Source organism: Bos indicus x Bos taurus, chromosome 5 (genome assembly GCF_003369695.1).
Source record: "Bos indicus x Bos taurus breed Angus x Brahman F1 hybrid chromosome 5, Bos_hybrid_MaternalHap_v2.0, whole genome shotgun sequence".
In the NCBI taxonomy this organism is placed as follows: domain Eukaryota; kingdom Metazoa; phylum Chordata; class Mammalia; order Artiodactyla; family Bovidae; genus Bos; species Bos indicus x Bos taurus.
This window is the reverse complement of record NC_040080.1, coordinates 63791702-63808552: the sequence shown is the minus strand read 5'-3', so window position 1 is coordinate 63808552 and position 16851 is coordinate 63791702. Positions and strand designations below refer to the sequence as shown.

Here is a 16851-nt window from a genome sequence, read left to right as displayed (position 1 = left end):
CAACACTACAGTTCAAAAGCATCAGTTCTTCGGTGCTCAACTTTCTTTACAGTCCAATTTTCACATCCATACATGACCACTGGAAAAACCATAGCCTTGACTAGGCGGACCTTTGTTGGCAAAGTAATGTCCCTGCTTGCCTTCAGTAACCTGAAATTCTGAATCTGTCTTCCTCTCAGAGTTTGTTGACTGCTGGGATGGGCTCCAGGGGCATCTGAGCCTCTGTGTCCTTGGGGAAGCCTCTCCTTCCACCCATTGCCAGTCATTTTTCCTGACTTGGCAGTCGCAGCTGTGATAAACGTGGGTGATGAAAGTGATAAATGCACTGACCCCAGCTCCTTCTGTCCCTGTCCCTCTCACCAGCTCCACGGCCCTGGTGGCTCACCCCTTGTTCCTGGATGATATCCCCCCTCCACATAGATGTTCTGGGGTCCAGTCTTGGGTCCTTTCTTCAGTCCCCCGAGGGGTCAGCTTCCTTCTCCTCTCCACCATCACCCTTATAGAAGCTTACTTAATTTCAAATTTGGGGGGTTTACAGCCCTCCCTGCTTAGGGGAGGCAAACACTCCGCATCCCGTGGTCCCTGTACAAAGTTGTCTCTACTCTCAGTCTTTTCTCAGTGCCTAAGAGTATGGATTCTGGGTGTGTGCTGGGCAGGGTCTGAGCACCTGAGGCACAAAGGGCAATGGAGCCGGGCACCCAGGTCTGTGAGCAGGGCATTTTCATGGAATACAAGGGCCACAACTGTTACAGCAACTTTGTGTGAGTCCTTCCAACATCCGTCCCAGCATCTGGGAGAAGTTTCACCATTGTCTGTATCCCTGCGTTCCCTTTGAGTCCCCTCTCTTTGCCTCAGACACACCCACTGCTCTTCTGAACATCTTTCTGGTCCAGAGAACCACTTCATCAGGAGAGAACTTATTCTGTTTTGCTTTCTCCTTGTAATCCTAGAGAGGCAGAACTTAGTCTTTCAGGAGGAAATTCTGTGAGCTGCTCCAGAGGAGGAAACCAGATCAGAGGCTAAGCCAGCTGCCCAGGGCACACAGCTAGTTGGCAGGAGAACTGGGTTTTGAAGCCATGTGTTTATTTTAAGTGTATCTCTTTGTAAAACTATTCATGAGATTTGGAGACCCAAGTCACAGGCTCCAATAAGAAAACGGGAAGAATTCAGTTGTGAACCATGAAACCTGGCATGTAAGGCTTAAAATGTGTGGTCATGGGGCTGAAGAGAGCAGAGCAGAGAGAAACAGGCATGGATGGAAGGACCAGCAAAAAGTAACTGGGGAAAGTATTGTCATCCCTGAGAGGCTGTGTTAGAAATGCAATGGTGTCTATTAGAAATGGGTTAATGTACTAAAGAGAATGCACTATCATTAGAGTCAGTCATACTCAATAAGGAGGGTGAACAAGAAAATCTTGAGAACTCCACGCTGGAGAGCCTAGAGGCTGACTGGCCAATAATAATTGTGCATGTTCTTATCTCCTCCTGTCTGAACACTAGCCAGACTCTAGTTCACCCCCTCCTGTCTGTGTTTGTCCTCTCACCATGTGACTGTAGCTGGTGGTCCTCCTGGGCCTGCTGTACCTCATGTGCTGATACCAGCAGAAGCTGGAGATGAGTACATCTGGGACAAGTGCATCTTCATCACAGGCTGTGACTGGGGCTTCAGGGAACTGCTAGCCAGGCAGATGGACCTGCGTGTCTTGAGGGTATTGACTGTGTGTGTGTGTGCCGGAGCAGGGGGTGGAGAAACTCAGGAACCAGAGGTCTGAAGGCTGGCAATGGTGATCCTGAACTTCACCAAGACAGAAAGCATCACTGTGGCCACCCAGTAGATTAAGGAGCATGCAGGGGACAGAGGCACCATCCAGATTTCTTTTGTTTATTTCTTCTTTCTCTCTGAAGAGGAGACCCTTGACAGCAACCAGGAGAGTTTCAAGGTGTTTTCCAGAAGTTGAAGTCCTACCTGCCTTTACCCACCAGATGAGCACAGCCTCTTCCTACCCCCTCCCCCATCTTCTGATCTCGAGGCTCTGCAGTTTGGGGGACAGATTTCCCTGATAAGAATGTGTCCTCGCAAGACTTTCTGTCTGGCATGCCCTCCTCTCTCAGCAGAAGGTCTGGGTTTCTTGCTGTTGTGTGAGCAGGGTGATCAGGGCAGACTTTCTGGAGGAGGGGTGGAGGCAGGGACTCTGGCTGGAAGGCTTCATGGGTGGCTGGGGCAGAGCTGGGGCTGGTCTGTGTTCTCAGCCCTTGATCAAGTTCTTGCTGGTGACCCAGATTCTCCTGACTTGGGTTTAAATGTCACCCATTTTCAGTGATGACACTGAATCTCAGGAGTTGTCTAAGGAAGGCTTGTAAACTACTGTGGAGTTACTTGCTCTATTTTTTTTTCCCCCTGAATGTGTAAATCTACAATTGTGCCTATTTTTTATGGGAGAAAGAAAGAACTTTAATTTATCTAAGTATAGATTTAAAACATGACATGTGGACCATGAGAATAGTATGTGGATGAAAACCAAATTACCCCAAATCCTACCACGCACAGATAAGTGCTCATAACATTTTGACATACATGATATTACATTTTGGACTCAGTCTGTATCCTAATTTTTCACTGAAAGAATGTGAACAATTTTACAGGTAATAAAAATTTCTTAAAAACAAAATAAATAATGATTGAGAACATTGTATTTTTTAATTTATTTATTTTTAATTGAAGGATAATTGCTTTACAGAATTTTGCTCTATTCTGTCAAACCTCAACATGAATCAGCCATAGGTATATATATATCCCCTCCCTTTTGAACCTCCCTCCTGTCTCCCTCCCAATCCCACCCCTCTAGGTTGATACAGAGCCCCTGTTTGAGTTTCCTGATCCATACAGCAAATTCCCATTGGTTATCTATTTTACATATGGTAATGGAAGTTTCCATGTTACTTTTTCCATACATCTCACCCTCTCTTCCCTTCTCCCCCTGTCCATAAGTCTAGTCTCTATGTCTGTTTCTCCATTGCTGCCCTGTAAATAGATTCTTCAGTACCATTTTTCTAGATTCTGTATGTATGTGTTCAGTTCAGTTCAGTCGCTCAGTCGTGTCCAACTCTTTGCGACCCCATGAATCACAGTATGTCAGGCTTCCTTGTCCATCACCAACTCCTGGAGTTCACTCAAATTCATGTCCATAGAGTCAGTGATGCCATCCAGCCATCTCATCCTCTGGTGTCCCCTTCTCCTCCTGCCCCCAATCCCTCCCAGCATCAGAGTCTTTTCCAATGAGTCAACTCTTCGCATGAGGTGGCCAAAGTACTGGAGTTTCAGCTTTAGCATCATTCCTTCCAAAGAAATCCCAGGGCTGATCTCCTTCAGAATGGACTGGTTGGATCTCCTTGCAGTCCAAGTGACTCTCAAGAGTCTTCTCCAACACCACAGTTCAAAAGCATCAATTCTTCGGTGCTCAGCTTTCTTCACAGTCCAACTCTCACATCTATACATAACCACTGGAAAAACCATAGCCTTGACTAGATGGACCTTTGTTGGCAAAGTAATATCTCTGCTTTTCAAGCATCTTTTAATTTCATGGCTGCAGTCACCATCTGCAGTGATTTTGGAGCCCAAAAAAATAAAGTCTGACACTGTTTTCAGTGTTTCCCCATCTAATTCTCATGAAGTAATGGAACCAGATGTCATGATCTTAGTTTTCTGAATGTTGAGCTTTAAGCCAACTTTTTCACTCTCCTCTTTCACCTTCATCAAGAGGCTTTTTAGTTTCTCTTCACTTTCTGCCATAAGGGTGGTGTCATCTGCCTATCTGAGGTTATTGTTTTTTTCCCAGCAATCTTGATTCCAGCTTGTGCTTCTTCCAGCCCAACGTTTCTCATGATGTATTCTGCATATAAGTTAAATAAGCAGAATACAATATGTATCTTTCTCTTTCTGACTCACTTCACTCTGTATAATAGATCCTAGGTTCATCCACCTCATTAGAACTGACTCAAAGGTGTTACTTTTTATGGCTGAGTAATACTCCATTGGAAGGAAAGTTATGACCAACCTAGATAGCATATTCAAAAGCAGAGACATTACTTTGCCAACAAAGATCTGTCTAGTCAAGGCTATGGTTTTTCCTGTGGTCATGTATGGATGTGAGAGTTGGACTGTGAAGAAGGCTGCTGCTGCTAAGTCACTTCAGTCGTGTCCGAATCTGTGTGACATCATAGATGGCAGCCCACCAGGCTCCCCTGTCCCTGGGATTCTCCAGGCAAGAACACTGGAGTGAGCGCTGAAGAATTGATGCTTTTGAACTGTGGTGTTGGAGAAGACTCTTGAGAGTCCCTTGGACTGCAAGGAGATCCAACCAGTCCATTCTGAAGGAGATCAGCCCTGGGATTTCTTTGGAAGGAATGATGCTAAAGCTGAAACTCCAGTACTTTGGCCACCTCATGCGAAGAGTTGACTCATTGGAAAAGACTCTGATGCTGGGAGGGATTGGGGGCAAGAGGAGAAGGGGACACCAGAGGATGAGATGGCTGGATGGCATCACTGACTCTATGGACATGAATTTGAGTGAACTCCAGGAGTTGGTGATGGACAAGGAAGCCTGACATACTGTGATTCATGGGGTCGCAAAGAGTTGGACACGACTGAGCGACTGAACTGAACTGAACACATACATACAGAAGACTCTGATGCTGGGAGGGATTGGGGGCAGGAGGAGAAGGGGATGACAGAGGATGAGATGGCTGGATGGCATCACTGACTCGATGGATGTGAGTCTGAGTGAATTCTGAGAGTTGGTGATAGGGAGGCCTGGTGTGCTGTGATTTATGGGGTCGCAAAGAGTCAGACACGACTGAGCGACTGAACTGAACTGAACCGAATACTCCATTATGTATACGTACCACAATTTCTTTATCCATTCATCTGTCAATGGACATCTAGGTTGCTTCCATGATCTAGCTATTGTAAAAAGTTTTGCAATGAACAGTGGGGTACATGTGTCATTTTCAACCCTGATTTCCTCAGGGTATATACCTAGGAGTGGGATTGCTGGGTCATGGTGATTTTATTCCTAGTTTTATAAGGAATCTCCATACTGTCTTCCATAGTAGCTGTATCAATTTACATTCCCACCAACAGTGCAAGAATGTTTCCTTTTCTCCACACCCTCTCTAGCATTTTTGATGCTGCCCTTTTTGATGACTGGCCTTTTAGGCTTTTTGATGATGGCCATTCTGACCCGTGTGAGGTGATTGTAATTTTGATTTGCATTTCTCTAATAATGAGCGATGTTGAGCATCTTTTCTTGTGTTTGCTAGCCATCTGTATGTCTTCTTTGGAGAAATGTCTGTTTAGGTCTTTTCCCCACTTTTTCATTGGGTTGTTTGTTTTTCTGGGATTGAGTTATATGAGCTGCTTCAATACTTTGGAAATTAATCCTTTGTCAGTTGTTTTATTTGCTATTATTTTCTCCCATTCTGAGGGTTGTCTTTTCACCTTCCTTACAGTTTCCTTTGTTGTGCAAAGCTTTTAAGTTTAATCGGGTCCCACTTGTTTACTTTTGTTTTTATTTACATTACTTTAGAAAGTGGGAGGATCTTGCTTTGATTTATGTCATCGAGTGTTCTGCCTATGTTTTCCTCTAAGAGTTTTATCCTTTTTGGTCTTAAATTTAGGTCTTTAATCCATCTTGAGTTTATCTTTGTGTATGGTGTTAGGAGGTGTTCTAATCTCATTCTTTTACATGTAGCTCTCCAGTTTTCCCAGCACCATTTATTGAAGAGGCTGTCTTTGCCCCAATGTATATTCTTGCCTCCTTTGTCAAAAATAAGGTACCCATAGGTGCATGGGTTTATTTCTGGGCTTTCTATCTTGTTCCATTGGTCTGTATTCTGTTTTTGTGCCAGTATCATACTCTCTTGATGACTGTAGCTTTGTAGTATAATCTGAAGTGAGGAAAGTTGATTCCTCCAGCTCCATTCCTCTTTTTCAAGACTGTTTTGGCTATTCAGGGTTTTTTGTGTTTCCATATGAATTGTGAAATCTTTTGTTCTAGTTCTGTGAAAAATGCCATTCGTAATTTGATAGGGATTGCACTGAAACAGTAGATTGCATTTGGTAGTATAATTTTTTTCACAATATTGATTCTTCCCACCCAGGAGCACGGAATATCTCTCCATCTGTTTATATCATCATTGATATCTTTCGTTAGTGTCTTATTATTTTCTGTGTACAGTTCTTTTGTCTCCTTAGGTAAGTTTATTCCTAGATGTTTAATTCTTTTTGTTGCAGTGGTGAATGGGATTCCTTAATTTCTCTTTCTGATTTTTCATTGTTAGTATATAGAAATGCCAGTGATTTCTGTGTATTCATTTTGTATCCTGAAACTTTGCTAAATTCACTGATAAGCTCTAATAATTTTCTGATACTATCTTTAGGATTTTCTATGTACAGTATCGTGTCATCTGCAAACAGTGAGAGCTTTACTTCTTCTTTTCCCATCTGGATTCCTTTTATTTCTTTTTCTTCTCTGATTGTTGTAGCTAGGGCTTCCAGAAGTATGTTGAATAATAGTGGCAATAGTGGGAACACTTGTCTTGTTCCTGATCTTAGAGGGAATGCTTTTAGTTTTTCACCATTGAGAATAATGTTTGCTGTAGGCTTATCATATGTTGCCTTTACTATGTTGAGGTAGGTTCCTTCAATGTGCATTTCTTGAAGAACTTTAACCACAATGGGTGCTGTATTTTGTCAAAGGCTTTTCTGCATCTATTGAGATTATCATACGGTTATTATTGAAGGAGGAAACAGAACAGGCTCCATCTTGAAAGCAGGACTTCATCTTGGCCCTGACTGTAGACTTTGAGCTATATGCCCAGTATCTATGGAAACGACATACCAGCTGGAAAACCAGAACCCCACCCCGCCCACCCCCCCCACCCCACCCCCCCCCATCCTCGGATGGAAGAGTCCCAGGGCTCTTATCTAGACTCTCCGTGGCCTAAAAGAATACCCTAATTATCTGTGTAACCGAATAGAATCATAAATTCTATTATGCTTATTGGAGTATGACCCACAGGCCTATTGATAATTGTCCACTGTTAACTACCTAGGCTTAAGGCATACGAATCACAGGTTAACTTTGATTGTATCTTCCTTTTCCTTTGTTCAGACTAGTTTCAGAGAATTTGGGGAGGTGGGTTTGAGCACGTACCCTTGGGGTCTATAAGGTTTTCACAAAAACTGGTCAGAGTCCTTGGCTAAGAGGAGACTCTGCCTTGGGCCCACCGGTGTAATAAACTGCACTCCACTATCTGCATTGTCCTTCTGAGTGAGTTTGTTTCCAGGAACGCGTGGCTACAACATTTGATGCATTGGCTGGGAAACTTCTCACTTTGAAGAGACAAGTCCCATTTGGGACTACTCCGAGGCCTTGTGGCTTGAATCTTCTAGAGGAGGGAAGGTGCCTCGCCCTTCTGAAAGGATTCTGTTTCTCAACACCCAGACCTTTCAAGTTAGCAGGTAGTGGGGCAGGTAGCAGGTAGTGAGGAACTGAGCACTCAGGTGAGGAGGAACCCACCCGGCAGGGTGGAAGAGGGGGCCTGATCACCGCCCTGGGAGGGACTAGAAGGGGCACGGACCCACAGGAGCCTGAAATAGGCAGTGGCAGTGATTGCTTGGTACACAGGTTGACAAGTGTGTTAGGGCTTAGGAAGGAAATTTGTGAAGGTCATTTAGGAGGTGGTGTCCAGGCCATCTTGGGGAAAATTATTACCAAGCAATTGCCAGGGGATTTTTAGAAAAAGAAACTTGGTCTTTTTGTGCTCGTATTCTGCCCTCCCCAAGGAGATGTCCCATCTGCTGTGAAATTCTTGGTGCCCTTGGAATCATCAGGCTAGAAGAAGGGGGATACATAAGTGAGTATGAATTGGCTTTTCCAGAGATGGCCTGGACGTGGGATATTTAACCCATATGTGTCTTCGTCCACACCTGATCCAGCCCTCCAAGGCAGAAGGAACTTTAGAAGTTACGGGAGAAACAGTCTTGGACCACGTGGTGTTCTGGTTTGGCAGTGCTGACTGGCAGGTGAAGACATGCCAATCCCCCTTCTCCCACTGGGATCTGGCAGGTAAGGCTCTTCTCACCCCAATTAGGAAGGAGGAGAAATGGCAATTTAAGTGTTTCATTGAGTGGAAATATCAGAAATACATAGGGTACTGAGAACTTCATAGACAGAACGAAAAGGAAAAGTAGAAGAAGGTCCGAGAAGGTAAGCAAGATGGGGGGAAGTGAATCTAAGGCAACTGTATTGGAGTGCGTGATTAAAAATTTAAAGACGGGATTTGGAGGAGACTATGGGGTGAAGATGATGCCTAACTGCCTCCACATACTCTGTGAGGTTGAATGGCCCCCTGTGGGAGTAGGATGGCCACCAGAGAACACCACGAACTTAAAAATAGTGGAAGCAGCCTATGCAGTAGTCACAGGAGAGCCAGGACACCTGGATCAATATCCATATATTGACTCATGGCTAGGGTTAGCTCAAGACCCTCCTACTTGGACAAGGTTCTGTATCCAGAAGGGAAAGGGAAAAATATTAATGGCACAAAAATTGGCTAATGATAAAAAAGGAAATTCTACAGGATTTGGACGGGGATGACCTGACCCCTCCCCCATACTGGATAATGATGCGCCTGCCTCCCAGTACCACACCAGGACCAGAGGCCACCTTAATGCCTGATCCAGGGCCAGGTGAAGTTCCTGCAGCAGCTGCTGTTCTTCTGCCAGCTCTCCCAGAGATCATAGAGCTGCCGTTCCGGCAGGCTCCGATCCCAGCAATGGAGACCTCTGGTCAATGCCCCCAGAATTCCACCTCAGCCAGATCTCCTAGATTGTATCCTCCTCTCCCGGTGAGTACTGTTGGGAAGGGGGAAGAAAACACAGGAATTAGACAGAGGCTGTGCTCTGCCAAGGAAGAGGGGGAAAGAACCCCACTACATATGTCCCTCAGAGAGCTACAACAGCCTCCAGTTCAGGACGCATGTAGGCACTACCGTCAGCCCCTTGTAGCCTATTATTACCAGCCATTTTCCTCTACGGATATATTAAACTGGCAGAGACACACTCCACCATACTCGGGGGAGCCACAAGCCATGATTAGGCTAATGGAGACTATTTTTCAAACCCATTGCCCTAAATGGGATGACATAATCCAACTACTAGTCTCCCTTTTCAGCACTGATGAAAGACACAGGATCCTAACTGAGGCCAGAAAAATGGTTAAGATAAATGACACCTGAGGGTACTGCAAACCTGCAGTGGTGGGCAGAACTAGCCACCACCGATGAGAGCCCCAATTGGGACTGTAACACAGAGGAAGGGAGGGGCCACCTGGAGAGATATCAGGCAGCTATTTTACAAGGTCTCAAGAGGTGGGGGACCCCCAAAACCTGTGAGTATGGCAAAACCCTCCGAAATGATTCAAAGGGAAAGCAAATCACCCTTTGAGTTCTACAAAAGACTTTGCAAGGCCTGTAGACTTTGTACACCAATATATCCAGAACCTACTGGGTCTCAGATGGTGATAAATGCAGCTTTTGTGTCTCAAGCCTACCCTGAAAATGTCAGATGGGGAGGCACCAAGTGACTCATGAACTTTTTTTTTTTTTTGACTCATGAACTTTTATACATCCCTGAATGCCTAGTACCTTTGTTGGGAAGAGACTTACTGCCTAAATTGGGGGCACAAGTGACCTTTCCCCCCAACGAAAGACCCACTCTTCAAGTGGGCTCAACCACCTATTTACTCTTCCTCTTGGTAATCCCTCAAGATGAATGGAGGTTACATGATTTCCTGGAAGGGAAACTGGATGGGCTAAACAGTCAAAAGAGAGAGTTAACTCAACAATTCCCAGAGGTCTGGGCAGAAGACAACCTCTTTCCAGGCTTGCAAAACGAGTGCCCCTGGTAATAGAACTCAAACCCAGTACCATTACATCAGCACCCGCCTTAGGCCTGCCAGACCTTGCTAAGCTGTTTACTCTTTACGTGACTGAAAAGGACAAAGTGGTTATGGGAGTGTTGTCCCAGACTATGGGGACATGGGACAGACTCGTGGCTTATCTCCCGAAACAGCTGAATAACGTTGCCACTGGGTGGATGTAGGGCAGTTGCCGCAGTTGCCTTACTGGTCTGGGAGGCAATCAAGCTGACTTTGGGCCAAGATTTGATCATAAAAGTCCCACATGAGGTTAACACTCTCCTGTGAGGGGACCCCCATAAATCGCTGTCAGCATCCCGGATTACTCAATACCAGGGACTGTTATGTGAGAACCCCCATGTTACTACTAAGCCTTGTCAGGCCCTGAATCCAGCCGCTCTTCTTCCTGTGGGATAAGGTGGGCCCTCACATTATTGCAAGGAAATATGCCAGCAGACCAGACTTGAGAGACCAGCCAATCCCAGACCCAGATTTGATCCTGTACACCAATGGCACCAGCCTGGTGAAACGAGGGCAACAACTGTTGGGATATACAGTAGTCATGAAAGAAACCATCATTGAGGCTAGCTCTCTGACATCACAGTGGTCTACTTGATGGGCTGAACTATATGCTCTAATCCGGGCCCTCCAGCTGTCAAAGGTCAGACGACAAACATTTACACAGACTCCAGGTATGCTTTTGCCACACTACATGTACACTGGGCTCTGTATAAGGAGAGAGGCCTTTTGACAGCTAGTGAAAAAGATATTAAAAATAAGGAAGAAATTAAGACCCTATTAGATGCTGCCTAAGGAGAAAGCAATGGCAACCCACTCCAGTACTATTGCCTGGAAAATCCCATGGACAGAGGAGCCTGGTAGGCTGCAGTCCATGGGGTCGTGAAGAGTCAGACATGACTGAGCAACTGAACTGAACTGAACTGAACTGAACTGATACCATACCATACCATTGAAACACAGACCTTGTCCACCTAGCATGTAAATAAAGTAGATTTACCAGGGCTTGTTGTAGGGTAGGCTTTATGCTGCCATGGGCAGAAGTGAATCCCAATGTGCAGCGGCCTACCCAGCTGATTGGTAACCAAGGCCACTTCACTGAAATGAAGTCCACTCACCGACACTACCATTACCTGCTGATCATGGTATGTACATTCTCAGGATGGGTAAAAGCTTTCCTACCCGGACTGAAAGAGCATCAGAGTAGCCCAGTGCCTGCTTAGGGAGATAGTTCCCAGATTTGGATTTCCCACCAGCATCGGATCGGACAATGGCCCAGCTTTTGTAGCTGATTTAGTATAACAAGTAAGCAAAACTTTAAACCTTAAGTGGAAATTACATACAGGATATAGGTCCCAGAGTTCTGGGATGGTGGAAGGAACCAACTGGACACTTAAAAGAGACACTCTCCAAGTGGATCATAGAGACTGACTGCTCCTGGGTGGACTTGTTTCTGATGGCTCTGCTCAGACTCAGGATAACCCCACGGTCCCATGGCTATTCTCTGTATGAAATTGTATGTGGGAGGCCCCCTCCCATAATACAATAGGTGTCAACAAATTTGCCTCAGGTAAGGGGAGATGAGATTTCACAGCAGATGGAACAACTGGGTAAGGTAATAAATCAGGTAGCTAAGTTTGTATAAGAAAGGGTGCCATTCCCCGTTGGGGAACAGATTCACCAATTTGTGCCTGGGGATCAGGTGTGGGTCAAGGACTGGAAACATGACTCCTTGGCCCCACATTGGAAGGGCACATATACTGTTGTTCTAACCACCCTTACTGCAGTTAAAGTTGCAGGTGTCGCTCCCTGGATCCACCACATGAGGATGAAGAGAACATATCATGCAGACCCAGAAAACACTGAGTGGAGTGTGCAGAGGGACCCCACTGACCCCCAAGAGACTAAGATCATCCTTAAAAAGAAGGAAAAGAAGACCCCAGATGAGCTCCTTCAGGATGAAGCCGCATAATCAACTCCCGCTGCTTGGCTTCATCAACGTGATTTTGAATTTAACTTCTGTTTCAGCTCAGGACAATGTTTTCATCTCATGGGCACATTCCTACACGGACTTCCACAACACCTCCAACTGCTGGGTATGTGGGGCTATGCCTCTGTCTGTGATGGATGGACTTCCTTGGTGGGTGTCCCTGCTCTGTCAAGGAGATTTTAAACCACTCTGCTCTTTTCTGGGATGATAAAAACAGACTTTCCTTTCTCTTGTCAATCATAATCTCTCCCTGCTCTCTTGGTGTAAGCCATACCTACAGTCAATAGACTCCTGTCATGGGGTTACATTTGATGTAAACACCAGTTTCATAGGAGTAACAAAAGCCTATACCTCATATTTAAAGAACAAAAGGAAAAAAGCTCCCTGACCAGCAAAGGAGGACAGGTCTGTAGTTTGTTGAACAATTCTACCAAGTCTGGGATGACTATTTCTGGATGACTCCAGAAAAGGGTCAATTAATTACTCCCACTGCTATATGCTGGGAACAAAAAGAACAAAAGGTAGGGTTTGGTGACATTCATTAGACCCAAAAGAACTAAAATATATGGGGTACCTATCCCCTGAAAAATGTAAATGAACATTTGAGGTCACATACTACCCCAATCAGTCCATCCATTGGCCAGGCTCTGATTGGAAATATGACCCTGGAATCCACTGGATGGCATCCTGCTGTTGCTGCTGCTTCTGCATCGCTTCAGTCGTGTCCGACTCTGTGCGACCCCATAGACGGCAGCCCACCAGGCTCCCCCATCCCTGGGATTCTCCAGGCAAGAATCCTGGAGTGGGTTGCCATTTCCTTCTTCAATGCATGAAAGTGAAAAGTGAAAGTGAAGACACTCAGTCGTGTCTGACTCTCAAGTGACCCCATGGACTGCAGGCTCCTCTGTCCATGGACTCTCCAGGCAAGAATACTGGATGGGGTGCCATTGCCTTCTCAGGATGGCATTCAAGGGAACCCAATGGCTTTGTGGGCCTAACCTTTGGCCTTGGTTACCAATCGGCTGGGTAGGCCGCTGCACACTGGGATTCACTTCTGCCCATGGCAGAATAAAGCCTAAGCTACAACAATTCAGTTCAGTTCGGTCGCTCAGTTGTGTCTGACTCTTTGCGACCCCATGAATCACAGCACGCCAGGCCTCCCTGTCCATCACCAACTCCCAGAGTTCACTCAAACTCATGTTTGACATCATCATCATCATGAAACATCATGAAACATCATCATCAAGTCGGTGATGCCATCCAGCCATCTCATTCTCTGTCGTCCCCTACTCCTTCTGCCCCCAATCCCTCCAAGCATCAGAGTCTTTTCCAATGAGTCAACTCTTTGCGTGAGGTGGCCAAAGTACTGGAGTTTCAGCTTTAGCATCATTCCTTCCAAAGAAATCCCAGGGCTGATCTCCTTCAGAATGGACTGGTTGGATCTCCTTGCAGTCCAAGGGACTCTCAAGAGTCTTCTCCAACACCACAGTTCAAAAGCATCAATTCTTCGGCACTCAGCCTTCTTCACAGTCCAACTCTCACATCCATACATGACCACTAGAAAAACCATAGCCTTGACTAGATGGACCTTTGTTGGCAAAGTAATGTCTCTGCTTTTGAATATGCTATCTAGGTTGGTCATAACTTTCCTTCCAAGGAGTAAGCGTCTTTTAATTTCATGGCTGCACTCACCATCTGCAGTGATTTTGGAGCCCAGAAAAATAAAGTCTGACACTGTTTCCACTGTTTCCCCATCTATTTCCCACGAAGTGATGGGACCAGATGCCATGATCTTTGTTTTCTGAATGTTGAGTTTTAAGCCAACTTTTTCACTCTCCTCTTTCACCTTCATCATGAGGCTTTTTAGTTCCTCTTCACTTTCTGCCATAAGGGTGGTGTCATCTGCATATCTGAGGTTATTGATATTTCTCCCAGCAATCTTGATTCTAGCTTGTGCTTCTTCCAGTCTAACGTTTCTCATGATGTACTCTGCATATAAGTTAAATAAGCAGGGTGACAATATACAGCCTTGACGTACTCCTTTTCCTATTTGGAACCAGTCTGTTGTTCCATGTCCAGTTCTAACTGTTGCTTCCTGACCTGCATACAGGTTTCTCAAGAGGCAGGTCAGGTGGTCTGGTATTCCCATCTCTTGAAGAATTTTCCACAGTTTATTTTGATCCACACAGTCAAAGGCTTTGGCATAGTCAATAAAGCAGAAATAGATGTTTTTCTGGAACTCTCTTGCTTTTTTGATGATCCAGCGGATGTTGGCAATTTGATCTCTGGTTCCTCTGCCTTTTCTAAAACCAGCTTGAACATCTGGAAGTTCACAGTTCACGTATTGCTGAAGCCCGGCTTGGAGAATTTTGAGCATTACTTTACTAGCGTGTGAGATGAGTGCAATTGTGCGGTAGTTTGAGCATTCTTTGGCATTGCCTTTCTTTAGGATTGGAATGAAAACTGACCTTTTCAGTCCTGTGGCCACTGCTGAGTTTTCCAAATTTGCTGGCATATTGAGTGCAGCACTTTCACAGCATCATCTTTCAGGATTGAAATAGCTCAACTGGAATTCCATCACCTCCACTAGCTTTGTCTGTAGTGATGCTTTCTAAGGCCCACTTGACTTCACATTCCAGGATGTCTGGCTCTAGGTCAGTGATCACACCATCGTGATTATCTTGGTCCTGAAGGTCTTTTTTTGTACAGTTCTTCTGTGTATTCTTGCCATCTCTTCATAATATCTTCTGCTTCTGTTAGGTCCATACCATTTCTGTCCTTTATCGAGCCCATCTTTGCATGAAATGTTCCCTTGGTATCTCTAATTTTCTTGAAGAGATCTCTAGTCTTTCCCATTCTGTTGTTCAGTGACAAGAAAATGCACTGGTCATAGCAAACACCCTCTTCCAACAACGCAAGAGAAGACTCTACACATGGACATCACCAGATGGTCAACACCGAAATCAGATTGATTATATTCTTTGCAGCCAAAGATGGAGAAGCCCCATACAGTCAACAAAAACAAGACCAGGAGCTGACTGTGGCTCACATCATGAACTCCTTATTGCCAAATTCAGACTTAAATTGAAGAAAGTAGGGAAAACCACTAGACCGTTCAGGTATGACCTAAATCAAATCCCTTATGATTATACACTGGAAGTGAGAAATAGATTTAAGGGCCTAGATCTGATAGATAGAGTGCCTGATGAACTATGGACGGAGGCTCGTGACATTGTACAGTAGACAGGGATCAAGACCATCCCATGGAAAAGAAATGCAAAAAAGCAAAATGGCTGTCTGGGGAGGCCTTACAAATAGCTGTGAAAAGAAGTGAAGTGAAAAGCAAGGGAGAAGAGGAAAGATATAAGCATCTGAATGCAGAGTTCCAAAGAATAGCAAGAAGAGATAAGAAAGCCTTCCTCAGCGATCAATGCAAAGAAATAGAGGAAAACAAAAGAATGGGAAAGACTAGAGATCTCTTCAAGAAAATTAGAGATACCAAGGGAACCTACAACAAGCCCTGGTAAATCTACCTTATTTACATGCTAGGTGGACAAGTCTGTGTTTCAATAGTATGGTATGGTATCACTTCAGGTCAGTTCAGTTCAGTTGCTCAGTCATGTCTGACTCTTTGCAACCCCATGAATTGCAGCACGCCAGGCCTCCCTGTCCATCACCAACTCCCGGAGTTCACTCAAACTCATGTCCGTCAAGTCGGTGAGGCCATCCAGCATCTCATCCTCTGTCGTCCCCTTCTCCTCCAGCCCCCAATCCCTCCCAGCATAAGAGTGTTTTCCAATGAGTCAACTCTTGTATGGTTGGTATATTGCTGCCTTATTCGTACCTTCTATAAGGACAACAGATATAATGATTAAAGTAGAGGCCTTGAGAGATGGCCCTAAGATGGCGGAGAAATAGGACGGGGAGACCACTTTCTCCCCAACAAATTCATCAAAAGATCATTTGAACGCTGAGCAAATACCACAAAACAATTTCTGAATGCTGGCGGAGGACACCAGGCACCCAGAAAGGCATCCCATTGTCTTTGAAAGGAAGTAAGACAAAAGATAAAAGATAAAAAGAGAGACAAAAGAGTTAGGGATGGAGAACCATCCCGGGGAGGGAATCTTAAAAGAAAAGTTTCCAAACACCAGGAGACCGTCTCATCAGCGGGTCTCTGGGGAGTTTTGGAATCTCCAAAGGGCAACATAACCGGGAGGAAAAAATAAATAAATAAAACCCATAGATTATGGGTCCAACTACAGTCCTAGTGGAGAAGTAGCCCAGACGCTCGCCTCTGCCACCAGCAAGCGGGGGCTGAACAGTCAGGTGTGGGCTGCACTGCTTAGGGTAAGGATGGGGCCTGAATGCCCTGAGGGCAATCTGAGGGAGCTAACATGAGACAGCAACCCAAACTGTGGGATAGCCAGAGGGGCGGGGAGAGGAAAGAGATAGAGAACTTTCCTGCGAAAAGCTCTAACCTAAGGCACTGCCAGCCCAACCACAGAACAAAGGACTGAGCAAATGCCAAAGGAGAGGTAGCTGGCTGCAGACCAGCCCATCCCCCACCAGAGGCAGGGAGGCAGGCAGGCGCCATCCAGAGCAGGAAGGAAAGGGGGCAAACTCGGCCCCAGAGATGGCATCCCTACCAAACTGCCAGCAGGCTCTCAGTCGCTAACCAAGTTTTCCTGGGATCCTGGATGGTTAACATCCATCAGGAGGGTCGCGGCCAGAGATCAGCTCCCTAGAAGAGACACAAGGCACACCTGAGATGCAGCTGCACACCCAGGAAACCGAGCGGCTGGGATGGGGAGCACCACACCTGGGGAGTGTGGGCTCGCCAAACACCTGGTCACCTGAGCT

At 45.5% G+C, this 16851-nt stretch overlaps 1 pseudogene; it reads left to right on the top strand.

Annotated features, from left to right (window-relative positions):
• The first annotated feature begins 684 nt into the window (after positions 1-684).
• Positions 685-16851, top strand: part of LOC113893526 — a 32378-nt pseudogene continuing 16211 nt past the window's right edge.